Source organism: Somniosus microcephalus, chromosome 4 (genome assembly GCF_052327205.1).
Source record: "Somniosus microcephalus isolate GS21.2 chromosome 4, FLI_Smic_1.0, whole genome shotgun sequence".
NCBI classification, from domain to species: domain Eukaryota; kingdom Metazoa; phylum Chordata; class Chondrichthyes; order Squaliformes; family Somniosidae; genus Somniosus; species Somniosus microcephalus.
In genome coordinates, this window is record NC_140990.1 from 55,990,444 (window position 1) to 56,017,094 (window position 26,651).

A 26,651-nucleotide genomic window follows, 5' to 3' on the forward strand; every position below is an offset into this window, starting at 1 on the left:
CGGAATTTCAGCCTCAGAGTTAAAAGTTTCATCGGTTGCAGGCTGGAGAGAGGAATAATTCAAACTGACAGAGCTGTGTGATTGGTTCAGTCTGTATATCACGGGCCCTTTTAAATTTGAGTGGTCAGGTATTCAAATTCCCGGTCACTAATCCTGGATATAAAAGTGGGGAGAACTGTGTTTAAATCAAAGCGTCTCCTTGGAGATTCTCTGAGTGAAGGACCTGGTCAGCTTGAAACAGCTGAAAAATCGGTAAAAAATGTCCAATTAGCAGTTTTTGACTAATATCGACTCCCACAGGGATGGGGAATTCTAGAATAAGGAAGGAACCTGTTAAGTCTGTGTGTTCTAGTTATGGTTAATAGGAATCACTGCACACAGACCACAAGAGTAAATTCAACAGGTCTTTACTAGTCGGAGGTCAGGCTGAACTAAAAGATACAAGACGCTATACAGGCTTATATACCCGAGTGGTCACTACCGGTATTACAGTACACAGGGGCTCTTAAAGGTACATACACTACAATTCCTCCCCTTTTAGATAATTAGCACATAACATTTTAAGTAATCATTAATTAACATGTTACAAGAACAATAATCTACACATTTGCTGCAGTTAATCAATTATAAGTCAGTCTCTCTGGAGGCTTCCTGACTCGGTCCGGATAACGCCTCGGTGGTATAGTAGTTTTCGGTGGTGTAGTAGGTTCTTTTGGCAAGGTCGATTCGGCTTGAATGCCAGTGTCGGGTTCATCTGGTTCCAGTATCACCGGATCGGAGGTAGATACTATGGGTATCTCTGCTTCATCATTAGGCGTATAGAGTTGTGGTGTAGGTCGTCCCTTTTCGGATGACTCTATGATCTGGTCAGCATGGCGCCTTATTATGCTTTCACCAATGTCCACGGTATACATCAGCGGTCCTAGTCATGTGCAAATAGTTCCAGGCTGCCATTTCTCGGTACGGTAGTCCCGGGCCAAAACTTGTTGACCTATCTGGAAGGTTCGAGTTGGCCTTTCATTCATGCCTTGAAATTGCCGGTTCTCTACGTCCCTTCTGATGTTTGGCTTGATCAAATCCAGCCGGCATCTTCGTCTTCTATTGAAAAACATCATGGCGGGAGTTTGGTTTGTAACCACATGTGTTGCATTCCTGTACGCAAACAAGAAGTTATCTACCTTATGTTGTAGATTTATGTCTTCATTACCCATGGCCTTTATGGCCTTCTTGAAGGTCTGGACAAACCTTCCAGCCAATCCATTGGTGGCGGGATGGTATGGGGCGGACGTGTAGTGCGTAACCCCATTGTTTTTTAAGAACTTCCTGAATTCTTCGGACACAAATTGCGGTCCATTATCAGAACAGATCTGTTCCGGCAGCCCATTCCTGGCAAATATGGTCCTTAATACTGTGATGTTTTTTTCCGTGGTGGTGGAGGACATCTTTATTACCTCCGGCCACTTGGAGTGTGCATCCACCGCTATTAGACACATTGAGTCCATAAATGGACCAGCAAAGTCGATGTGCACCCTTTGCCATGGAGATGAGGGCCACTCCCATGGATGTAGAGGGGCTTGTGGTGGGGCGTTTTGGACCTTCTGGCATCCTAGACAGCTCTTGGTCATTTCTTCGATGTCTCCATCGATACCTGGCCACCACACAAACGCTCTGGCTAGGTTCTTCATTTTCACTCCACCCAGATGCCCCTCGTGAAGCTCCTTTAGCACTTTATACTGGAGTTTGGGTGGAATCACCACTCTGGATCCACACATCAAGGTTCCTCGGCACACTGACAGCTGTTCTCTTCTTTGCGAGAATGCTGGCAACAGTGGTTCGCCATGTGCTGGCCATCCCTTCACCGTTAAATCGTAGACTCGTGAGAGAGTCAGGTCATTTCTCGTTTCCTTTTCAATGGTAGAATTTGTTACTGGTAGACATTCCACTATGGCTGAGTGGAACATCTCCACTGGGTCCACTGTAGGCGCCTCTCCTACCGTTGGCAACGGTAGGCGCGATAAACTGTCAGCATTCCCATGCTGTTTTGATCCTTTGTATTCTATGTCATATTGGTGTGCCCCTAGGAAAAGGGACCACCTCTAGCCTTTGCGCTGTCATAATGGGAACGCCCTTTTTAGGGTTGAATATGGATACCAACGGCTGGTGGTCTGTCAGCAGTGTAAACTTCTGGCCCTGCAGGTAATGATTAAACTTCTTTACTCCCCACACAAGGCTGAGAGCCTCCCTATCTATCTGAGCATAGTTGCGCTCAGCGGAGGTCAATGATCTGGATGCAAATGCGACTGGCCTTTCCAAGCCATTTGGCAACTTGTGTGAGAGTACTGCTCCAATACCATAAGGAGAAGCATCACAAGCTAAACGAATAGGTAGCGTTGGGTTGAAGTGAGCCAACGCTTCCTCTGAGGTGATCAATGCCTTGCTTTTGCGAAAGGCCTTCTTACAGTCCTCGCTCCACTTCCATGGTACTTCTTTCTGCAAAAGAGCATTCAGCGGGTGCAGCACCGTGGATAAATTTGGCAGAAACTTATGGTAATAGTTAATCAACCCTAGGAACGACCTCAACTGGGATACATTTTCCGGAGCGGGAGCCTTCACAACAGCTTCGATCTTGTCAGGTGACTTGTGCAGCCCCTCCTGGTCAATGACATGACCACAGTACGAGATCCGTTTCTGAAAGAACTCACATTTCTGGCGATTAACTTGAAGTCCATATTCCTTCAATCTGGTGAGCACCAGTTTCAAATTTGCAAGGTGTTCCTCATCGTCATCTCCTGTAATCAGGATATCATCCAAGTAACATTGAGTGCTTGGAATTCCCTGTAATACCTGCTCCATGGCCCTCTGCCAAATTGCTGGAGCCGAAGCCACTCCAAAAACCAGTCTATTATATCGATACAAGCCTCTGTGCGTGTTGATTGTGAGATACTGGCGCGACTCTTCCTCAACTTCCATCTGTAAGTACGCTTGCGCCAGGTCTATCTTGGTGAAGTGTTTCCCGCCAGACAATGAAGCAAAGATATCCTCAATCCGCAGAAGCGGATATTGCACCGTGTGAAGCACTGGATTAACTGTGATCTTGAAGTCTCCACAGATGCGGACCTTCCCCGGTTCCCCTGGCTTGTTACTCGATGAACGCTTCATGACGGGAACAATGGGCGTGGCCCACTCACTCCAGTCCACCTTCGACAGTACCCCTGCACGTTCTAGCCCTTCCAGCTCAGCTTCCACAGCAGGTCATATCGCATAAGGTACCGGTCTGGCTTTGAAAAATTTTGGGTTTGCATGTTCTGCAATCTTGATTTTTGCCGTAATTCCTCTCAGTGTTCCCAGTCCCTGTTGGAACACCTCTTTAGCCTCATCCAATATTCTGGACAATCGTTCAGGTTTGACATCTTTTTTTCCGGAATCTACCGTTATTGCTTTTAGGGAGTGCCAGTCCATATTTATTTTCCTGATCCACTCCCGTCCCAGAAGTGGTGGACCTCCCTCAGGTAGTACATATAAGTCCATTCCTTGGTGTTCTTTGCCCTTGTGTACCACCTTGACTTTTATCTTTCCGATGGGGTATACTCTTTGCCCCGTGTATGTCTGCAATACTATCTCCGTATCCCGTAGGGGAATATGTGTGAATAACCTTTTGTAATCTTGCTTATTCATGACCGTCAACGCCGAACCGGTGTCCAATTCTATCTTCACTTGGACTCCTGCTATCTGAAGTGCGACCCAGATAGTTTGTAGGTCAGCTTCCTTACTCACATTGTGAATTCTCAGACTACCCAGTTCCTTGCTGTTGGAGTCTGAATCCGAATTCTGTTCATCCGAACTCTTCTCAGCCACCTTATGTACCTTTCTGCACTTTTCCTGCGGTGACTTTTTGTTGCTGGTCTTCTTTCCTGACCGGCATACTTTAGCTATGTGACCAAGCTTGCCACATTTTCTACATTCCTGATTTTTAAACCAGCATTGGTTCTGATCGTGTGTTGTCTTTCCACAACGATAACATTTCGCTGTACCCAAAGCCATTTGATCTACACTGAGTACCGCTGCCTTCAGCTGCATTTCCGCAGTGCCTCTCGCTGCGGCTTCGTGCGATGCTGCAATAGTGACAGCCTTATCAAGTGTAAGATTATTCTCTTCAAGCAGCCGCTTTTGTGTTCCTTCTTTTGACAATCCACACACGAATTTGTCTCTCAGTGCCTCTGTCAGTCTTTCCCCAAACTGACAGTATTTCGCTAGCTTACGCAGTTCAATTAAATACTCCGCGTTGCTTTCCTCTTTCAGTTGCGTTCTCGCATAAAATTTAAATCGTTCCGCTAACATCAGCGGTGTGGGGTTCAAATGATTTCTCAGGACAGCAAGAATATTAGCGAAAGCCTGATCCGCCGGTTTAGCTGGTGATAGAAGATGCTTCAATAGCCCGTATGTCTTCGCACCCATTGAGTTTAGTAAGGTTAGTGCTTTATCTTCATCTGATATTTTATTTGCCTTACAATAAATCTCTATGCGTTCTACATACGTGGCCCAATCTTCAACATCGGGATCGAAATCATTGATGTTACCACGCTTAGGCATCCTCGCAATCTTCTTGAGAAACAAAAAGAAATTTTTATTTTATTTTTTTCAAAATGGCGGTTTCCCGCGCTTGTCTTCTTCCCCCGCCTATAAAAATGGCGGTTTCCCGCGTTTGCCTTTCTCCCCTGCTGGCTGTAATGGCGATTGCCGTATTGCTGCGTTCGCCCTCCCCAGCGGTTCTCAAACCGTGCCTCCCAGCCCCTCTTGCAGTCCGGTCCTTTCCCCCGGCTGCGGCTGAGTTCTCCGCGGTTTTTTTTTTATTTCGTGCCTCGCGGCCTCGGTAGCTGCCCGGCCTTTTTCCCCGGTCGCGGTCGAGCTCTCTCTCGGCGCTGTTGCGTCTCCCAGCCCGCTTGCAGCCCGGTCTTTTACACCGGCTGCGTTTGCATTCACCGCGGCTGCCGTGCCTTACGCTGCCCCAGTCTCAGCGCCTCTGGCCCCGACTTCTGTCCGGCTCTTTTCCCCGGCCGTGGTCGAGTTCTCCGCCCTTATATCCTCCGTTTTTCCCTCCCCTACTTCACAGCCAACGTGGCCGACTTGCTGCTCGTCGCTGATCGGCTTACCCACCACCATGATAGAAGGGATGATCACTGCCTGTTGCTGATGGAAGGCTTCGTGTCAGGATTCTTCCTTGCTCTTCAGACCCGAGTCTTTTCTCAGCAGGATGATTAGGGCGGATGCCTCTTCTCGACGCCCGTTAAACTGCCTTGGATATATCTCTGCCGCAGGGTAAGATCGTCTTCGTCGCCACTGTTAAGTCTGTGTGTTCTAGTTATGGTTAATAGGAATCACTGCACACAGACCACAAGAGTAAATTCAACAGGTCTTTACTAGTCGGAGGTCAGGCTGAACTAAAAGATACAAGACGCTATACAGGCTTATATACCCGAGTGGTCACTACCGGTATTACAGTACACGGGCTCTTAAAGGTACATGCACTACAGAACCAGTCGGGATTTGAAAGGCCTTTTCAAAGGATTCGAGGGACTCTTACATTTGGGATCTTTCTTTATTTTGTCCACTCGATGAGTTCGATAACAGGCTTCCTCCTGTGAATGTAGAGCTGGATTAGTGGGCTAGGACGTGTTTACTTGTTCATCTTTTGTTAAATACATTTGGTGAGTGAATTTAAATTTAAAACCAGGTTTGCAGGCGTGATGCTCTATTCACACATCGAAGGTGAGAGAGATGCTGTGGGACACATGCTAAGTCCAGTAGCTGAAAATGATTAACAGTCTGGGTTTTGTGTTCAGCGATCACCATGTACAGTCCCAGGGTTCGAATCCCCACGTGTGAAGGAACATTGTACAGAAACTAGAATTGTATGTTCTGAATTATTATCCTGTACTTACAGTGATGACTTTTGTAAACTCCTTTTACAGGGTATCAGAAGGGGAGGATTTGCAGACGTGAAACTCAAACCAAACATCACATCAAGATCTGACAGAGTCACTCCATTCATGTGGACCTGAATATCATCGGCCTTTGAATGTGGAAGGAGAAATGTTTGCCTGTTCGGTCTGTGGGAAAAGATTTCAAACATCAGTGTGACTGGAAAAGCACCGAGACACACACAGCCGAGTGAGAGTGTTCCAGTGCACTGACTGTGGAAAGAGCTTTACCCAGTTACACAGCCTGAAAAAACATCGCACCGTTCACAGCGGGGAGAAACCGTACACGTGTTCTGTGTGTGGACGAGGCTTCAACTGATCGTCCAACCTGGAGAGACACAAGGACACCCGCACCACGGAGAAACCGTGGAAATGTGGGGACTGTGGGAAGGGATTCAATTACCCATCAGATCTGGAAACTCATCGACGCAGTCACACTGGGGAGAGGCCATTCACCTGCTCAGAGTGTGGGAAGGGATTCACTAATTCATCCCACCTGCTGAGACACCAGCGGGTTCACACTGACGAGAGACCTTTTAAATGCTCCGACTGTGCGAACTGCTTTAAAAGCTCTGAGGAACTGATTCGACACCAGCGAGTTCACACTGACGAGAAACCATTCAGTTGCTCTCGCTGTGGGAAAAGGTTCACTCAGTCATCCAATCTCATTGTACACCAGCGAGTTCACACTGGGGAGAGGCCGTTCACCTGCTCCGTGTGTGGGAAGGGATTCACTCACTCATCCAGCCTGCTGAGACACCAACGAGTTCACACTGGGGAGAGGCCATTCATCTGCTCTGTGTGTGGGAAGGGATTCACTTACTCATTCAGCCTGCTGACACACCAGCGAGTTCACACTTGGGAGAGGCCATTCATCTGCTCTGTGTGTGGGAAGGGATTCACTTGTTCATCCACCCTGCTGACACACCAGCGAGTTCACACTGGGGAGAGGCCATTCATCTGCTATGTGTGTGGGAAGGGATTCTCCAGTTCATCCCACCTGCTGACACACCAGCGAGTTCACACTGGGGAGAGGCCATTCATCTGCTCTGTGTGTGGGAAGGGATTCACTCGGTCATCCAACCTGCTGACACACCAGCGAGTTCACAAGGGACTGCAGAAGTTAGATTCTGATGTTATTGCTGCTGTTAATCACATCCAGGACTGAAATCATCCTGACAGTTGAGGTTTATTTCTGCTGATAAACTCCAGCCCAGTTATAGGGTTAATATGGATATATAGCTGATTGACTTGTTGGGGCTGCAGTGTCCCTTTAAGAACCGCTGTCTGTGATCTTTCCCCTTAATTTAGGACTTTCATAAGAAATTATTTGACAAAATTATGGATTTTATTTTAACCCTAAATTGATCTTTGGTACAAAATCTACAATTTATTGTCTGAAAAGTTCCACTGAACAACATTTCCAATTAAAAACTGCTGATTAATCTTCGCTGACAATTCTTACTGACTTGCACATTACACACTGTGGCACCTCCATTATCCACCAGAAAGAAGGGGAATGGGAATTGGTGGAGAATCGAGAGTCCCCAAATGTTGCCCCTCCCGTCTGGTACAGCAATCTCCTCGGCACGGGAATGGAGACATAGAAGAATAGGAGCAGGAGTAGGCCATTCGGCCCTTCGAGCCTGCTCCGCCATTCAATGAGATCATGGCTGATCATCCAAATTCAGTACCCTGTCCCTGCCTTCTCCCCATATCCCTTGATCCCTTTAGCCTTAAGAAATATATCCAACTCTTTCTTGAATATATTTAATGAACTGGCCTCCACCGCCCTCTGTGGCAGAGAATTCCACAGGTTCACCACTCTCTGGGTGAAGAAATTCCTCCTCATTTCAGTCCTAAATGGCTTACCCCTTATCCTTAGACTATGACCCCTGGTTCTGGACTCCCCGGCCATCAGAAACATCCTTCCTGCATCTAGTCTGTCCAGGCCTGACAGAATTTGAAAGGTTTCGATGAGATCCCCTCTCAATCTTCTAAACTCCAGTGAGTATAAGCCCAATCGACACAATCTCTCCTCATACGTCATTCCTGCCATCCCAGGTATCAGCCTGGTGAATCTTCGCTGCACTCCCTCCATGGCAAGAACGTCCTTCCTCAGATAAGGCGACCAAAACTGCACACAATACTCAAGGTGCGGTCTCACCAAGGCCCTGTACAACTGCAGCAAGACATCCTTGTTCCTGTACTCGAACCCTCTTGCTACGAAGGCCAACATACCATTTGCCTTCTTAACCGCCTGCTGCACCTGCATGCTTACCTTCAGCGACTGGAGCACAAGAACACCCAGGTCTCTTTGCACTTCCCCTTCTCCCAATCTATTGCCATTCAAATAATTGCCTTCCTGTTTTTGCCACCAAAGTGGATAACCTCACATTTATCCACATTATAGTGCATTTGCCATGTTTCTGCCCAATCACCCAACCTGTCCAAATCGTGCTGGAGTTTCACGACATCCTCCTCACAGCATACCCTCCCACCCAGTTTTGTGTCGTCCGCAAATTTGGGGATGTTACATCCAATTCCCTCGTCCAGATCATTAATATATATTGTGAACAGCTGGGGTCCTAGGACCGATCCTTGTGGTACCCCACTAGTCACTGCCTGCCACTCGGAAAACGACCCGTTTATTCCAACTCTTTGCTTTCTGTCCGCCAACCAGTTCTCTATCCAAGTCAATACCTTGCCCCCAATCCCATGTGCCTTTAATTTTGCACGCTAATCTCTTATGCGGGACCTTATCAAAAGCCTTCTGAAAGTCCAAATACACCACATCCACTGGTTCTCCCTTATCTATTTTACCAGTTACATCCTCAAAAAATTCCAGTAGATTAGTCAAGCATGATTTACCTTTTGTAAATCCATGTTGACTTTGTCCGATCCGGTCACTGTTTTCCAAGTGCTCTGCTATTACATCTTTTATAATGGACTCTAGCATTTTCCCCACTACTGATGTCAGGCTTACCGGTCTATAATTCCCTGCTTTTTCTCGACCACCTTTTTTGAATAGTGGGGTAACATTAGCTACCCTCCAATCCATGGGTACTGTTCCAGAGTCTATCAAGTTCTGGAAGATGACCAGCAATGCATCTACTATTTCTAGGGCCACGTCCTTAAGTACCCTGGGATGTAGATTATCAGGTCCTGGGGATTTATCGGCCTTCAGTCCCATCAATTTTCCTAACACCATTTCCCTACAAATACTGATTTCTTTCAGTTCAACCCTTTCATCAGACCCTATGTTCCCCGGCATCTCTGGGAGGTTATTTGTGTCCTCCTTTGTGAAGACAGAACCAAAATATGTATTTAGTTGGTCTGCCATTTCTTTGTTCCCCATTATAAATTCCCCTGATTCTGACTGCAAGGGACCTACGCTTGACTTCACCAATCTTTTTCTATATAAAAGCTTTTACAGTCAGTTTTTATGTTCCCTGCAAGCTTACTCTCATTCTATTTTCCCTTTCTTAATTAATCCCTTTGTCCTCCTTTATTGAATCCTAAACTGCTCCCAATCCTCAGGATTATTGCTTTGTCTGGCCAATTTATATGTCCTCTCCTTGGATCTTATGCTATCCCTAATTTCCCTTGTTAGCCACGGTTGAGTCACCTTTTATGTTTTATTTTTATGCCAAACTGGGATGAACAAATTCTGTAGCTCATCCACTCAGTCTTTGAATGTTTGCCATTGCCTATCCGCCATCAACCATTTGAGTGCCATTCCCCAATCAATCCTACCCAACTCGCTCCTCAGACCATCGTAGTTTCCTTTATTTAAATTGAGGACCCTTGTCTCTGAGTCAACTACTTCATTCTCCATCTTAATGAAGAATTCGATCATATTATGATCGCTCCGACCCAAGGGGCCTCGTACAACAAGATTGCTAATTTATCCTTTCTCGAGACAAGTCCTATCCAAGAAACGGGCTGAGTTTAATCTTTCTGGGCCTGTGGGATTGGTTTATATCAGACGGGAGGAGATTGGTGTCAGTGACTGTGGGGTTGGTTTATATCAGACGGGGAGATTGGTGTCAGTGAGTGCGTCTAACCCGTACTGTACCTGGGAGTGTTTGATGGGACAGTGTAGAGGGAGCTTTACTCTGTATCTAACCTATGCTGTAACTGCCCTGGGAGTGTTTGATGGGACAGTGTAGAGGGAGCTTTATTCTGTATCTAACCCATGCTGAACCTGCCCTGGGAGTGTTAGATGGCACAGTGCAGAGGGAGCTTTGAGCTTTATTCTGTATCTAACCTGTGATGTTCCTGCCCTGGGAGTTTTTGATGGGACAGTGTCGAGGGAGCTTTACTCTTTATCTAACCCGTGCTCCACAGCCCTGGAAGTGTCAGATGAAACAGGGTAGAGGGAGCTTTAAGCTTTACTCTGTATCTAACCCGGGCTGTACCTGCCCTGGGAGTGTTTGATCGGACAGTGTAGAGGGAGCTTTACTCTGTATCTAACCCATGCTAACCTGCTGTGGGAGTGTTTGATGGGACATTGTAGAGGGAGCTTTACACTGTATCTAACCCGTGCTGTACCTGCCCTGGGAGTGTTTGATGGGACAGTGTAGAGGGTGCTGTGAGCTTCATTATGTATCTAACCTGGGCTGTACCTGCCCTGGGAGTGTCAGATGGCACAGTTTAGAGGGAGCTTTACTCTGTATATAGCCCGTGCTGTACCTGCCCTGGGAGTGTTTGATGGGACAGTGTAGAGGGAGCTTTACTTTGTATCTAACCCGTGCTGCACCTGCCCTGGGAGTGTTTGATGGGATAGTGTAGAAGGAGCTTTACTCTGTATCTAACCCGTGCTGTACCTGCCCTGGGAGTGTTAGATGGCACAGTGTAGAGGGAGCTTTGAGCTTTATTCTGTATCTAACCCGTGCTGTACCTGCCCTGGGAGTGTTTGATGGGACAGTGTAGAAGGAGCTTTACTCTGTAGCTAACCCGTGCTGTACCTGCCCTGGGAGTATTAGATGGCACAGTGTAGAGGGAGCTTTGAGCTTTATTCTGTATCTAACCCGTGCTGTACCTACCCTGGGAGTGTTTGATGGGACAGTGTAGAGGGAGTTTTACTCTGTATCTAACCCGTGCTTCACCTGCCCTGGGAATTTTTGATGGGACAGTGCAGAGGGAGCTTTACTCTGTATCTAACCCGTGCTGTACCTGCCCTGGGAGTGTTTGATGGGGCAGTGTAGAGGGAGCTTTACTCTGTATCTAACCCATGCTGTACCTGCCCTGGAAGTGTTTGATGGGACAGTGTAGAGGAAGCTTTGAGCTTTATTCTGCATATAACCCGGGCTGTACTTGCCCTGGGAATGTTTGATGGGACAGTGTAGAGGAAGCTTTACTCTGTATCTAACCAAAGCTGTACCTGCCCTGGGAGTGTTTGATAGGACAGTGTAGAGGGAGCTTTAGTCTGTATCTAACCCGTGCTGTACGTGCCCTGGGAGTGCTGATGGGACATTGTCGAGGGAGCTTTACTCTGTATCTAACCCGTGCTGTACCTTCCCTGGGAGTGTTTGATGGGACAGTGTAGAGGGAGCTTTAGTCTGTATCTAACCCGTGCTGTACCTGCCCTGGGAGTGTTTGATGGGACAGTGTAGAGGGAGCTTTACTCTGTATCTAACCCTTGCTGTAGCTGCCCTGGGAGTGTTTGATGGAACAGTGTAGAGGGAGCTTTATTCTGTATCTAACCCGTGCTGTACCTGCCCTGGAAGTGTTTGATGGGACAGTGTAGAGGAAGCTTTGAGCTTTATTCTGCATATAACCCGGGCTGTACTTGCCCTGGGAGTGTTTGATGGGACAGTGTAGAGGGAGCTTTACTCTGTATCTAACCCGTGCTGTAGCTGCCTTGGGAGTGTTTGATGGGACAGTGCAGAGGGAGATTTACTCTGTATCTAACCTGTGTTGTACCTGCCCCGGGAGTGATGGGACAGTGTAGCGGGAGCTTTACTCTCTATCTAACCCGTGCTGTACCTGCCCTGGGAGTGTTTGATGGGACACTGTAGAGGGAGCTTTACTCTGTATCTAACCCATTCTGTACCTACCCTGGGAGTGTTAGATGGCACAGTGTAAAGGGAGCTTTGAGCTTCATTCTGTATCTAACCCCTGCTGTACCTGCTATTATGGCCGTGTACAATTGAGACACGGATTGCAGGAGTTGGTTATAACAGGTCTTTACTGAATGGAGGCAACCTGGAACTACTATGCAAATGTTACTACACAGGCTTATATACAGGGGTGGTCACTACTAGTACTGCAGTATACAGGGGCTGCAGAATATAGTTCCTTCTGCAAAGTACATACACTACAATTCCTCCCCTTTTAGCTAAACATTACATAACATTCGATTAACAATGAAATAACATATTTACAATTACAGATGCTAGACACATTAGTTGAAGTTAAGCAATTATAAGTTCAGTCTTTGAGGAGGCTTCCTGATTCTGTCTGGATAACGCCTCTTTGGGGTATCAGGTTCTTCTGGCAAAGTTGAGTCGGGATCAATGTCGTTGTTTGGTTCGTCTGCTTCCAATACCACCGATTCTGCGGTAGATGCAATTGGTACTTCGGTTTCATCGCCAGGTGTATCAGATCGTGGTGTGGAGTTGACGTTTCCCAGTGACTCTAGAATCTGGTCAGCACGGCGTGTTACAATGCTCCCTCCAATGTCCACGGTATACATTAGAGGTCCTTGCCATGTACAGATCGCTTCTGGCTGCCATTTCTCTGTGCGGTAGTCCCGGGCCAAAACTGGTTGACCTATCTTAAAACTCCTGGTCGGCCTTTCATTCATATTCTGAAACGGCCTGTTCTCCACTTCTCTTCTGATGTTTGGCTTAACCAAATCCAAGCGGCATCATAGTGTTCGATTGAAGAACATCATGGCTGGAGTTTGGTTGGTAACCGCATGTGTCGCATTCCGGTAGGCAAACAAGAAGTTATCCACCTTGTGCTGTAGGGGTATATCTTCATTACACATTGCCTTGATAGCCTTCTTGAATGTTTGAACGAACCTCTCGGCCAATCCATTAGTGGCTGGACGATATGGGGCGGATGTGTAATGCTTAACACCGTTGTTCTTTAAGAACCTCCGGAACTCTTCAGACACAAACTGTGGTCCATTGTCGGAGCAAATCTGTTCAGGCAGCCCATTTCTGGCGAATATGGTTCGTAAGACTGATAGTTTTTTCTGTGGTGGTTGAGGACATTTTTATTACCTCTGGCCACTTTGTGCATCCACCGCAATTAAAAACATCGAGTCCATAAATGGACCAGCAAAATCAATGTGCACCCTTTGCCATGGAGATGAGGGCCACTCCCATGGATGTAGAGGGGCTTGTGGTGGGGTGTTTTGGACCTTCTGGCATCCTGTACAGCTCTTGGTCATCTCTTCGATTTCTCTATCGATTCCCGGCCACCACACAAACGCTCTGGCTAAGTTCTTCATTTTTACCCCTCCCAGATGACCCTCATGAAGCTCATTGAGCACTCTATCCTTCAATTTGGGTGGAATTACTGCTCGGGATCCACACATCAAGGTTCCTCTGCACACTGACAGCTGTTCTCTTCTCGGCGAGAATGCTGGCAGCAGTGGTTCGCCATGTGCTGGCCATCCCTTCACCATTAAATCATAGACCCAGGAGAGCGTTGGGTCATTTCATGTTTCCTTTTCTATGTTTGCATTCGTCACAGGGAGACATTCAACTATGGTCGAGTGGAATATCTCCACTGGATCCACTGCAAGTTCTTCTTCCACCGTCAGCAACGGTAGGCGCAACAATCCATCAGCATTCCCATGCTGTTTAGTTCCTTTGTACTCGATGTCATATTGGTGTGCCCCTAGGAAAAGGGACCACCTCTGTAGCCGTTGTGCTGTCATTATCGATACGCCCTTCTGAGGGTTGAAAATGGAGACAAGAGGTTGATGATCAGTAAGTAGAGTAAATTTCTGACCGTGCAGGTAGTGATTGAACTTCTTCACCCCCCACACCAGGCTGAGGGCCTCTCTGTCAATCTGGGCGTAGTTACGCTCGGCTGAAGTTAACGAGTGTGACGCAAAAGCTATCGGCCTCTCTGAACCATCAAGGAATTTATGTGACAGTACCGCCCCAATGCCGTAGGGAGACGCATCACACGCCAGTCTTATTGGTAATGATGGGTTGTAGTGAGCCAATACTTCTCTTGAAGTGATTAGGTCCTTACTCTTCTGAAAGGCCCGCTTACATTCATCGTTCCATTTCCATGCTACTCCCGTTTGTAGTAGGGCGTTCAGTGGGTGCAGAATTGTGGACAAATTCAGCATAAACTTATCGTAGTAATTCACCAATCCGAGGAATGACCTCAGTTGCGACACATTTTAAGGCGCTGGAGCCTTAACTACCGCTTCAATTTTGTCAGGGGACTTATGTAACCCCTCTTCATCAATCACGTGGCCACAATACGATATCTGCTTCTTAAAAGACTCGCATTTGGGGCGATTGGCCCGTAGCCCATGTTCACGTAGTCTAGTGAGCACCTGCTCTAGGTTGGCAAGGTGTTCACTGTCATCTTCACCTGTCACTAGGATGTCGTCCAAGTAACACTGAGTCCCCGGAATTCCTTGCAGGACTTGTTCCATCGCTCTTTGCCATATCGCCGGAGCTGATGCTACTCCGAATACCAGTCGATTATACTGATAATAAAGACCTTTGTGAGTGTTTATTGTGAGATACTTCCTAGAGGATTCTTCAACCTCCATCTGCAAATATGCTTGTGCTAGGTCAATTTTTGTAAAACGCTTCCCTCCAGATAGTGAGGCGAAGATATCTTCTATCCTTGGAAGAGGATATTGTACTGTGTGAAGGACTGGGTTCACCGTCACCTTGAAGTCCCCACAGATGCGAACCTTCCTTGGCTCCTCAGACTTATTGTTTAATGTTTTCTTCATGACAGGAATGATGGGTGTCGCCCACTCGCTCCAGTCTACCTTAGATAACACGCCTGCATTCTCCAGATTCTCCAGCTCTGCCTCGACGGCTGGGCGAATTGCATATGGTACCGGTCTTGCTTTGAAAAACTTGGGAATTGCATTCTCTTCTATTTTTATTGAGGCGGTTACGCCTTTAAGAGTTCCAAGTTCTTGTTGAAATACCTCTTTGGCGTTAGCTAAGATTGTTGACAATCGTCCAGGAGTGACGTCGTCATCCTTTTTACCAGCCACCGTCAGTGCCTGAATGGAGTGCCAGTCTAAACTTATCTTTCTGATCCATTCACATCCCAATAACGGTGGTCCACCATCTTGCAGTATGTACAGATACAATTTCTGTATTTCCTTGCCGTTGTATTCAACAGGCACCCTTATTTTCCCTCGGGGGTATACTTTTTGCCCCGTATACGTCTTCAAGACAATGGATGTCTCTTTCAAGGGTATGTGTGAGAATAACCGCTCGTAGTCTCGTCGATTCATGACGGTTAGAGCTGATCCTGTATCCAATTCCATTTTGACTTGGGACCCTGCTATCGTGAGGGTGACCCAAATGGTTCGGTGATCCTCTTTTGCGATTACGTTGTGAAGTTTGAGACAGCTTAGTCTCTTGTTCCCGGATTCACTATCGCTCATCTGGTCTTCGGAACTACTGTCCGTCATCTTTTGTACTTTCCTGTACTGTTCCTTAGTAGCCTTTTTGTTGTCGTTAGTCTTCTTCCCAGACCTGCAAACTCATGCAATGTGTCCCATCTTTCCGCATTGCCTGCATATTTTGTCCTTGGACCAGCAGCCCTTCTGGTCATGGGTTGTTCTGCCGCAGCGATAACATTTTTCAAATCGCCGTGTCATTTCGTGGGTGCCGTATTCCTGTGGCTTTTGCTGTATTTCTGCAGCTCCCCTTGCTGCTGTTTCGTATGATACTGCCACGCTGAAAGCCTTATCTAGCATCAGCTCTTTCTCTGAGAGTAACCTCTTCTGGGTTCCTTCACTCAGAAATCCACAGACAAATTTGTCCCATAAGGTATCTGCCAGTCCTGCTCCGAACTGGCAGTGCTTTGATAGCTTGCGTAGTTCCGTAAGGTAATCAGCATTGCTCTCATCTTTATGTAGCCAAGTGGGAAAATGCAGTGAATATTTAAGTCCACTAGATGGCGCGGTTCATTTTCCCCTTTAGAATTTGAAAAAAGGAGAAAAGGGTTATGGGAAGGGCCATGTGATGCCAAAGGAACCTCCCCTTTCTTCACAGCCTCCATTTTCTAGATCCAGCGTGAGGGGTGTGCTCTGAGGAGAGTTGGGGTGAATATGACTTTTGAAATGAACTTAGTCTGCGTAAAGTACAACTAAAACAGCATTTAGTGCAGCCAGACATAGTTTTAAAGTGATATTGTTTCCCAAATCACTCGATATCACGGGGATGCTTGTAGATTGTCCCACCATGTGCTGGTGTTAACCTTTGTTAAAATTGTTGTTGAGTCCTTGGGGCTACGTTTCGAACGAGTTTAATACTTTCTGTTTGCTTGTAAGAGGTAACAAGTGATAACGGGACATACGAATGTATGGTATGATATGTTTTGTTTTGTATAATGATTTGTGGTTTACCTCATGTTCTGTTTTACAGCAAGCCACTGCCGTATTTTGTCGACTGTGTTTTATGTATTTACAATTTCATCCTAAACCTAGACCCAAGTTATTAATACAGAATAAAAAAACCCAAAAACGAAAGTTCGTGTCCTGTGCTGCTCCATTTCGCCAGGCTACACATTTTGGTACCAGGAGTGGGGTCTGTTAGCTTGGAGTTTCTCAGGTTTGGGAAAGTTACATAAAATACGGCAGTGGGGGAAGAGCGGTGTGGTGCCAAGTGGACCTGGAGACGGACGGAGAGTGCTGCCTGGGGTTGCTAAGGAGGACCAGACCAGACAGACGGGATCCAGAGGGTGCCAGGACCAATCTGGGAGAGGACCCATCAAGGCACCGAGGAGGGACACCATTGGAGAAGAATCGTCACAGCGGCCATCCCATTCAGTGACTGTCAGGGACTTGTGAACTGAGTCAAAATGTTAGACCCTCCTGAGGAGGCGGGTGGAGCTCACAATTCGGATGGTGAGGACAATACCTCGAGTGTGGGTGAGGGCAACCAGATAGATGAACTCAAGTCACAGATTTCAGAGTTGAAAAAAAACCATGACCAAGCAATGGCAATTATTGCCACTCTAGGTAATGGGGCAACCAAGTCATATGTGTATGTACCCAGAGAGCGTCAGATCCAACCATTCAGTGGTGAGGTATCTAAAGATAGTCATTCAGTTGATGAGTTCATTGAAGAGGTTGAAAGTGTACTACGAGCTAGAGATCAGACTCCTGCAGAGCAGGTAGATTTCATTCGATCTTTGTTGAGGGGGGCAGCCCTACAGGAAATTAGGTTACGGTTGGGTGGAGAGTCTAAGCAGCCCAGTGACCTGTTCAGTTACCTAAGGGGGGCTTTCACCGAAAAACGCAGTGAGTCCCAGCTGTTAGAAACTTTCTATGGACGCAAGCAAGAAGAGGGTGAAGATTTCCAAGAATACTCACATGCACTCTCTCAGATTATTAGAACTTTGGTAAAGCAATCACCTGATGCTGTGCCGGACACAAAACGGGTTGTCAGAAACAGATTTGTTGATGGTGTTAGAGATCCCTCACTCCGGAGAGAGTTGCGCAAGTTTGTACGAGGCAACCCCCAGTCTACCCTGTTCGATGTACGTGAGGAAGCTGTCTTATGGTCCTTAGAAGACCAGCCCTGTAGCACTAAAGTTGCAAAGAGCAAGAATGTAGTGTGTGACAGTACGGGGAGGGATCTTCAGTGTTCTGCCATTGGGGTACCAGGCAGCCAGGCTGTCACTTTACAGGATGTTCTTAAAGTGGTGGCGGAACAGGGTAAAGTTATCGGGGAACTAACAGAGGCAGTACGGGGTCTTGCTCTACAGAAGGAAAACACGGGTAATGACAAGGTTGGGAAACCTAGAGCCAAGCCAAAGTTCACTGATGAAGGTCAGCCTATTTGCTTTAAGTGCAACGGGGCGGGGCACATTGCCAAACAGTGTCCTCAGAAGCACGAGGTAGCAAACACATCCACCAATGCTGGCTGGGGTGCAGGAAAACTAACTCCCTCGATTGCCATGAGCCGGGCAATGCGAGGAAAACCTGCAGGCTCTCAGAACAGTACTGGTATTCGTGACAGATTTCTTGACCGTGCAATAGGTAAATGTCCAGTAGTAGATCTCAAGATTGGGGGGGTTACTGCTAACTGTTTACTGGATACCGGGAGCCAAGTCAGCACTATTACTGAAGTTTTTTTCAGAGAGCACTTACTTGGGAGGGATGAGGATATGCTGCCTACAACCGGGTGGCTTAAGATCACTGCCGCCAATGGGTTGGACATTCCCTACTTGGGCTACCTTGAGTTAGACGTTGAAACTATGGGCATAACCTTACCCGAATGTGGTTTCCTGGTAGTCAAAGAGCATCAGCAGTCACAGCCTGCAGCACCAGGTCTTATTGGTATGAACATCATCAGCCGATGCAGGCAACTAGTTCATGCTGAGTTTGACACTACTCTAGGGGGAAAGTTGGATTCAGATTGGAGGGAAGCATTTCAGCAAGTACAACAGTGTAACATCACTCCAAAGTCATCTTCTGTCCGTGTAGCTGGTAGGGGTGCTGTCCATGTGCCTGCGTCTTCCATAGCTACAGTCTATGTAAAGGGACTTAAAACTCAGTCAGGTGGCAGCACTAAAATGCTGTTGGAGCCAGGTAACACACCATTGCCAGGTGGCCTGGTAGTTGTCCCCACTCTAGTTGAATCAAAGGGACATTTATTTCCAGTGCAGGTGGTAAATTTCTCTGAGGAGGATGTGTGGTTAAACCCCAGGACCAGGCTTGGTATTCCGACTCAGGCAGAGTGTGTAGACAAGGACTCCTGTGAGGTACGATTTCAACGCATCTCCGCTGACACAGAGGAAGTAACTGTTGGCAGACAAGAAGGACAGATGACAGACCAAGACATTCAGTTGCTTTTGGACAAACTACACATAGGTGGCACACAGGGCCAACAAGCAGAGTTAGGTGCACTTTTAGCCAGGTATTCGGAAGTATTTGCTTTTAAGGATGAGGACCTAGGCTACACTGATAAAGTTGAGCATGAGATTAACTTGGTAGATGACGCACCAGTTACAGAGCCATACCGTCGTATCCCACCTACACTGTACAAAGAGGTGAGGGACCACATCACTAAGCTTTTAAGAAAGCGTGTCATCCAGGAGAGCAATAGTTCATACGCTTCACCCATAGTGGTAGTTCGTAAGACTGATGGAGACATACGACTATGTGTTGACTTTAGGAAACTAAACTCAAAAACCAGACGTAACGCATTTCCTTTGCCCCGCATTGACGAGAGTTTTGATGCCCTTCATGGTGCAAAGTTCTTCTCGACCATTGATCTTGCAAGTGGGTACCACCAGGTTGCTGTTCGTGAAAGTGACAGGCCTAAGACTGCTTTTACAACTCCTTTTGGCCTTTTTGAGTACCTCAGAATGCCTTTTGGTGTCTGTAATGGACCTGCGACTTTCCAACGACTTATGCAAGCGACTATGAGCGACTTAGTGTTCCACATCCTATTAGTGTATTTAGATGACATCCTTGTGTTCTCTCAGACCTTCCCGGACCATTTAGAGAGGCTTGAGACAGCTCTAAGACGACTGAAAGAGACAGGTTTGAAAGTAAAGCTTGAAAAGTGTCACTTCCTGCAGCAGGAAGTCAGGTTCCTTGGGCATCAAATTTCAGGGGAGGGTATAGGGACAGATCCAGAGAAAATTGCCGCCGTAAAGAAGTGGCCGGTCCCCAGTACAGTCAAAGATCTGAGGTCATTTCTTGGTTTCTGTAGTTATTACAGGAGGTTCATTGAGGATTTTTCTAAACGAGCTGGCCCTCTCCATGACGTAGTCAATGCATGCCTTAGGCAAGACAGCCCAGCAAAAGCAAAACGGTTGTTTGAAGGTTCATGGACAGCGGCGTGCCAAGCTGCTTTCGAACAGCTGAAAGAAAAGCTGATCAGTGCTCCAGTGTTAGGTTACGCAGATTTCACTCAGCCTTTTATTGTAGAGATGGATGCCAGTAACCTAGGATTAGGTGCCATCCTCCACCAGCAGCAGGGAGATAGGAAGAGAGTGATAGCATATGCCAGTAGGAGGCTCCGTAATGCTGAAAGAAATGACAGAAACTACAGCAGTATGAAACTAGAGCTCCTCGCCCTCAAATGGGCTGTTTCAGAGAAATTTCGAGGTTACCTTCTAGGTTCCAAGTTCACTGTCATAACAGATAACAACCCCCTGTGTCACCTTTCTACAGCTAAGTTAGGTGCTGTTGAGCAAAGATGGGTGGCTCAGTTAGCTGTTTTTGACTTTGACGTCAAGTACCGCCCAGGCCGCTGTAATGCAGCAGCAGATGCCCTCTCTAGGCAGCCGTTAGCAGGGGAGCCCGAGTCAGACAGTGGGGATGCGGACTATGATGGTTGTGTGGCCATATGTAATGTCACTCACAAGGGAACAGCTCTAGGACCAGACTTAGGGACAGCAGGAGTCAAGTGCTGTAAAGTCAGACAGATCCGTGTTTCGGACGCAGAAGAAAGTACTGAGCGTAGTGAGTTGCAGGGTAACACACCAACACTTCCCGGTTACTCTAAAGAGGAACTACGTAAGTTTCAGGACACAGACCCCACCCTCAGCGTGTTTAGGAAGTTTTGGGGTGAGCAGCGAAGGCCAACTTACAAGGAGAGGTCGCAGTTATCCAAGCTAGTATTATCCACGTTAAAGCAGTGGCCCCGTATTTGTGAGCAAGATGGTTTGTTGTACCGTGTAATCGAGGATGTCCATGTTGGTGAGTGTCACCAGCTACTACTGCCCTCTTGTTTGAAAGAAGTCGTGCTTGAAGGTGTGCATGATCGTATGGGCCATCAGGGAATAGAGCACACACAGAACCTTTTGAGACAGAGATGTTTTTGGGTTGGGATGTATGGGGATGTGGAACAGTGGGTCAAGAAATGCGAGAGGTGTGTTTTGACAAAAATGCCCCACCCCAAGATACATGCCCCTATGAAATCATTTCTAGCCTCCCGGCCCCTTGAAGTAGTTGCTGTAGATTTCACCATGCTGGAACCGGCCTCCGATGGTCGTGAGAATGTGTTAGTGGTGACCGATGTTTTCACTAAATTCACACAAGCCTTCCCTACTCAGGACCAAAAGGCTGATACCACGGCAAAAGTCCTTCTCAAAGAGTGGTTCATGAAGTATGGGGTCCCAGAAAGATTGCATTCAGACAGAGGTCGAAATTTTGAGAGTGAAATCATTGCCGAGCTGTGTAAGCTTTATGGTGTAAAGAAAACCCGCACTACCCCACACCACCCAGAAGGAAATGCTCAATGTGAGAGATTCAACAGATCTTTACATGATCTTTTGCGTACACTTACTCCAGAAAAGAAGCGCCGCTGGCCTGAGCACTTATCTGAGTTGGTGTATGCCTACAATGTAACACCCCATGCTACGACTGGCTACTCACCGTACTATCTGCTTTTCGGGGTTCATCCACACCTTCCTGTAGATGCTTTATTAGGTCAGGAGCAAGTGTTAGACAAGAAACATGAGTGGTTGGTTGTCCACCAAGAGCGTTTGAAGGAGGCACATGCAAGGGCAAGAGAGTACACTGAAAAGAAATCAGCTCAAAGAATTGAACTGAACAAAGACAAAGTGTACTGTCCAACCATTGAGGTGGGTCAGTTGGTATACTTACGCCACATGCCTTTGGGTAGGAACAAAATTCAGGATGCTTGGGGTCCTACTGTGTACAGAGTGGTGGAGGTACAGGGTACTACACATGCAGTTGAGCCTGTAGAGGGCGGTCCTTTAAAAAGGGTCCATAGAGTTAATCTTAGGCCATGTGTTACCCCTGTCCCTGAGCCTAGGCGGACGAGAACCAAGTCCCCTGTCACCGTACCCCCTGTCACTCTTTTGACAGAATCGTTGCCAGAGCCCTCTGATACTGAGTTTGTTGTGGTAGAGGAAGTCACCTATCCAGAGTTAACTCAGGAGGAAAAAGTAAACAATGATCCTGTTGGTAACGCCCAAGATGTACAGGAATCAGAGGCTGTTTCTGAGCCAGAGCATTCAGATCCTTCTGAGTGTGGGACTGAGGTTGAGGTACCCATTCCGGCTCCTCGCAGAACTAAAAGAGCCAATGCTGGGGTAAACCCTAACCCATACCATTTGCCTCAGTCAGCCTGTAATGCAGTCTCACTCAGTCCTGAGGTGTTCTCTCATGTTTTATCGAGTCTGGGTACTGCATTTTTTCGAGAAGCTGGAAAAGAAGTGAAAAACGGGTGCTAAGTCACTGAGGACGTTGACTTTAAAGCAGGGGAGAATGTAGCCAAGTGGGAAAATGCAGTGAATATTTAAGTCCACTAGATGGCGCGGTTCATTTTCCCCTTTAGAATTTGAAAAAAGGAGAAAAGGGTTATGGGAAGGGCCATGTGATGCCAAAGGAACCTCCCCTTTCTTCACAGCCTCCATTTTCTAGATCCAGCGTGAGGGGTGTGCTCTGAGGAGAGTTGGGGTGAATATGACTTTTGAAATGAACTTAGTCTGCGTAAAGTACAACTAAAACAGCATTTAGTGCAGCCAGACATAGTTTTAAAGTGATATTGTTTCCCAAATCACTCGATATCACGGGGATGCTTGTAGATTGTCCCACCATGTGCTGGTGTTAACCTTTGTTAAAATTGTTGTTGAGTCCTTGGGGCTACGTTTCGAACGAGTTTAATACTTTCTGTTTGCTTGTAAGAGGTAACAAGTGATAACGGGACATACGAATGTATGGTATGATATGTTTTGTTTTGTATAATGATTTGTGGTTTACCTCATGTTCTGTTTTACAGCAAGCCACTGCCGTATTTTGTCGACTGTGTTTTATGTATTTACAATTTCATCCTAAACCTAGACCCAAGTTATTAATACAGAATAAAAAACCCCAAAAACGAAAGTTCGTGTCCTGTGCTGCTCCATTTCGCCAGGCTACACATTTATGCTGATTCCTCCTGTGGAATTTAAATCTTTCTGCTATCGGCAGCGGTGTAGGATTTAGGTGTTCCTGTAGGATAGCAACAATTTAGTTAAAACTCTTCGCCTTCAGTTTGGCTGGAGTAATCAGGTCCCTCAATAGGCCGTACGTTCTTGCGCCCATTAAGTTTAGCAGTACCGATGCCTTTTTCTCATCGGCTACTTCGTTTGCCTCACAATATACCTCGACTCTTTCCACATACTTGGTCCAGTCTTCTATTGCATTATCGAAGGCAGTGATATTGCCAGTCTTCGGCATCTTGGAAATCTAAGATGGCGCCTCCCGCGCTTTGCCTTCCCTGATTTAACAAAATGGCGCCTCCTGCGCTTTGCCTTCTTCCCCGCTGGATTAAGATGGCGCCTCCCACGCTTTCTGTCTTCTCCACTGTTGCTAGTGCTGTTGCTGGCATTTTATGCCTTGATGGCGACACCCTATGGTCTTCGCGCAGTTCCCCCCGCGCTGCTGCTAACGCCGCTCTCTGCGGTTCCCGTGGCAAACTGCAGCTCCTCGCGGCTTTCTGCGCATTTAATTTTTATTATTTCCCCGTCGTCGGAACAACCCTGCGGGACTCTTGCCTCCCTCTTCTCGGGTCTGTACGCTGCCTGGATTCGTAGCACCGGCCGCGCCCTGTGTGCTCCACCCTCTCTCTCTCTCTCCTCTTCCCGACAACGCTGCTCGGCCCTGTTGCAAAGCCACCTGCTCGAGCTCTAGACCGCCGCAGCCCAGGAAGGATCAGTGTACTACCTGCCACCAGCCCGATTAGCTGAAGCACCATCGACAGGATAACCAAGCCCCGCTCTCGACAGCCTCTCCTGCAAATCTTCAACTCCGCTGACTCAGAGGCGGATGCCCACGGTCGACGCCCGTTTCTTCTGATTCTTTCTTCCTTCTGGCCTCGACCTCTGATAACTTCGCTTCAGGGATGGATCCCCATGAGGTGGTGCAGACTGTAGGTAAGCTCGTATCTGCTCGTCGCCAGTATTATGTCCGTGTATAATTGAGACACGGACTGCAGGAGTTGGTTATAACAGGTCTTTACTGAATGGAGGCAACCTGGAACTGCTATGCAAATGTTACTACACAGGCTTATATACAGGGGTGGTCACTACTGGTACTGCAGTATACAGGGGCTGCAGAATATAGTTCCTTCTGCAAAGTACATACACTACACCTGCCCTGCGAGTGTTTGATGGGACTGGTAGAGGGAGCTTTACTCTGTATCTAACCCGTGCTGTACCTGCCGTGGGAGTGTTTGATGGGATAGTGCAGATGGAGCTTTACTCTTTATCTAACCCGTGCTTTACCTGCCCTGGAAGTGTTTGATGGGACAGTGCAGAGGGAGCTTTGAGCTTTATTCTGTATCCAGCCCGCGCTGCACCTGCCGTGAGAGTGTTTGATGGGACAGTGTAGAGGGAGCTTTACTCTGTATCTAACCGGTGCTGTACCTGCCCTGGGAGTGTTTGATGGGACAGTGTAGAGGGAGCTTTATTCTGTATCTAACCCGTGCTGTAACTGCCTTGGGAGTGTTTACTTGGACAGTGTAGAGGGAGCTTTACTCTGTATCTAACCCGTGCTGTAACTGCCCCGGGAGTGTTAGATGGCACAGCGTAGAGGGAGCTTTGATGTTTATTCTGTGTCTAACCCGTGCTGTACCTGCCCTTGGAGTGTTTGATGGGATAGTGTAGAGGGAGCTTTACTCTGTATCTAACCCGTGCTGTACCTGCCCTGGGAGTGTTTGATGGGACAGTGTAGAGGGAGCTTTACTCTGTATCTAACCCGTGCTGTACCTGCCCTGGGAGTGTTTGATGGGACTGTTTAGAGGGAGCTTTCAGCTTTATTCTGTATCTAACCTGTGCTTTACCTGCCCTGGGAGTGTTTGATGGGACAGTGTAGAGGGAGCTTTACTCTGTATCTAACCCGTGCTGTACCTGCCCTGGCAATGTTTGATGGGACAGTGTAGAGGGCGCTTTACTCTGTATCTAACCTGTGCTGTCGCTGCCCTGGGAGTGTTAGATGGCACATTGTAGAGGGAGCTTTTGAGCTTTATTCTGTATCTAACCCGTGCTGTACCTGCTCTTGGAGTGTTTGATGGGACAGTGTAGAGGGAGCTTTACTCTGTATCTTACCCGTGCTGTACTTGCCCTGGGAGTGTTTGATGGGAAAGTGTAGAGCAAGCTTTACTCTGTATCTAACCCGTGCTGCACCTGCCCTGGGAGTTTTTGATGGGACAGTGCAGAGGGAGCTTTACTCTGTACCTAACCCATGCTCTACCTGGCCTGGGAGTGTTAGATGGCACAGTGTAGAGGGAGCTTTGAGCTTTATTCTGCATCTAACCCGTGCTGTACCTGCCCTGGGAGTGTTTGATGGGGCAGTGTAGAGGGAGCTTCACTCTGCAGCTTACCAGTGCTGTACCTGCCCTGGGAGTGTTAGATGGCACAGTGCAGAGTGAGCTTTGAGCTTTATTCTGTATCTGACCTGTGCTGTACATGCCCTGGGAGTGTTTGATGGTACAGTGTAGCGGCAGCTTTACTCTGTATCTAACCCGTGCTGTAGCTGCCCTGGGAGTGTTAGATGGCACAGTGTAGAGGGAGCTTTGAGCTTCATTATGTATCTAACTTGTGCTGTACGTGCCCTGGGAGTGTTTGATGGGACATTGTCGAGGGAGCTTTACTCTGTATCTATTCCGTGCTGTACCTGCCCTGGGATTGTTAGATAGCACAGTGTAGAGGGAGCTTTGAGCTTTATTCTGTATCTAACCCGTGCTGTACCTGCCCTGGAAGTGTTTGGTGGGACAGTGTAGAGGGAGCTTTGTGCTTTATTCTGTATCTAACCGGGCTGTACCTGCCCTGGGAGTTTTTGATGGGACAGTGAAGAGGGAGATTTACTCTGTATCTAACCCGTGCTGTACCTGCCCTGGGAGTGTTTGATGGGACAGTGCAGCCGGAGCTTTGAGCTTTATTCTGTATCTAACCCATGCTGTACCTGCCCTGGGAGTGTTTGATGACACCGTGTAGAGGGAGCTTTGAGCTTCATTCTGTATCTAACCCGTGCTGTAACTGCCCTGGGAGTGTTTGATGGGACAGTGTAGAGGGAGCTTTACTCTGTATCTAACCCGTGATGTACCTGCCCTGGGAGTGTTTGATGGGACAGTTTCGAGGGAGCTTTACCCTGTATCTAACGCATGCTGTAGCTGCCCTGGGAGTGTTTGATGGGACAGTGTAGAGGGAGCTTTACTCTGTATCTAACCCATGCTGTACCTGCCCTCGGAGTGTTTGATGAGACAGTGTAGAGGGAGCTTTACTCTGTATCTAACCCATGCTGTACCTGCCCTGGGAGTGTTTGATGGGACAGTTTAGAGGGAGCTTTACTCTGTATCTAACCTGTGCTGTACCTGGCCTGGGAGTGTTTGATGGGACAGTGTAGAGGGAGCATCAATCTGTATCTTACCCATGCTGTAACTGTCCTGGGAGTGTTAGATTGCATAGCGTAGAGGGAGCTTTGAGCTTTATTCTGTATCTAACCTGTGTTGTACCTGCCCTGGGAGTTTT

At 47.5% G+C, this 26,651-nt stretch overlaps 1 pseudogene; it reads left to right on the top strand.

Moving 5' to 3' along the window:
* The window catches only part of LOC147118944 (uncharacterized), a 62,384-nt pseudogene that overhangs the window by 6,051 nt on the left and 29,682 nt on the right, over positions 1-26,651 (top strand).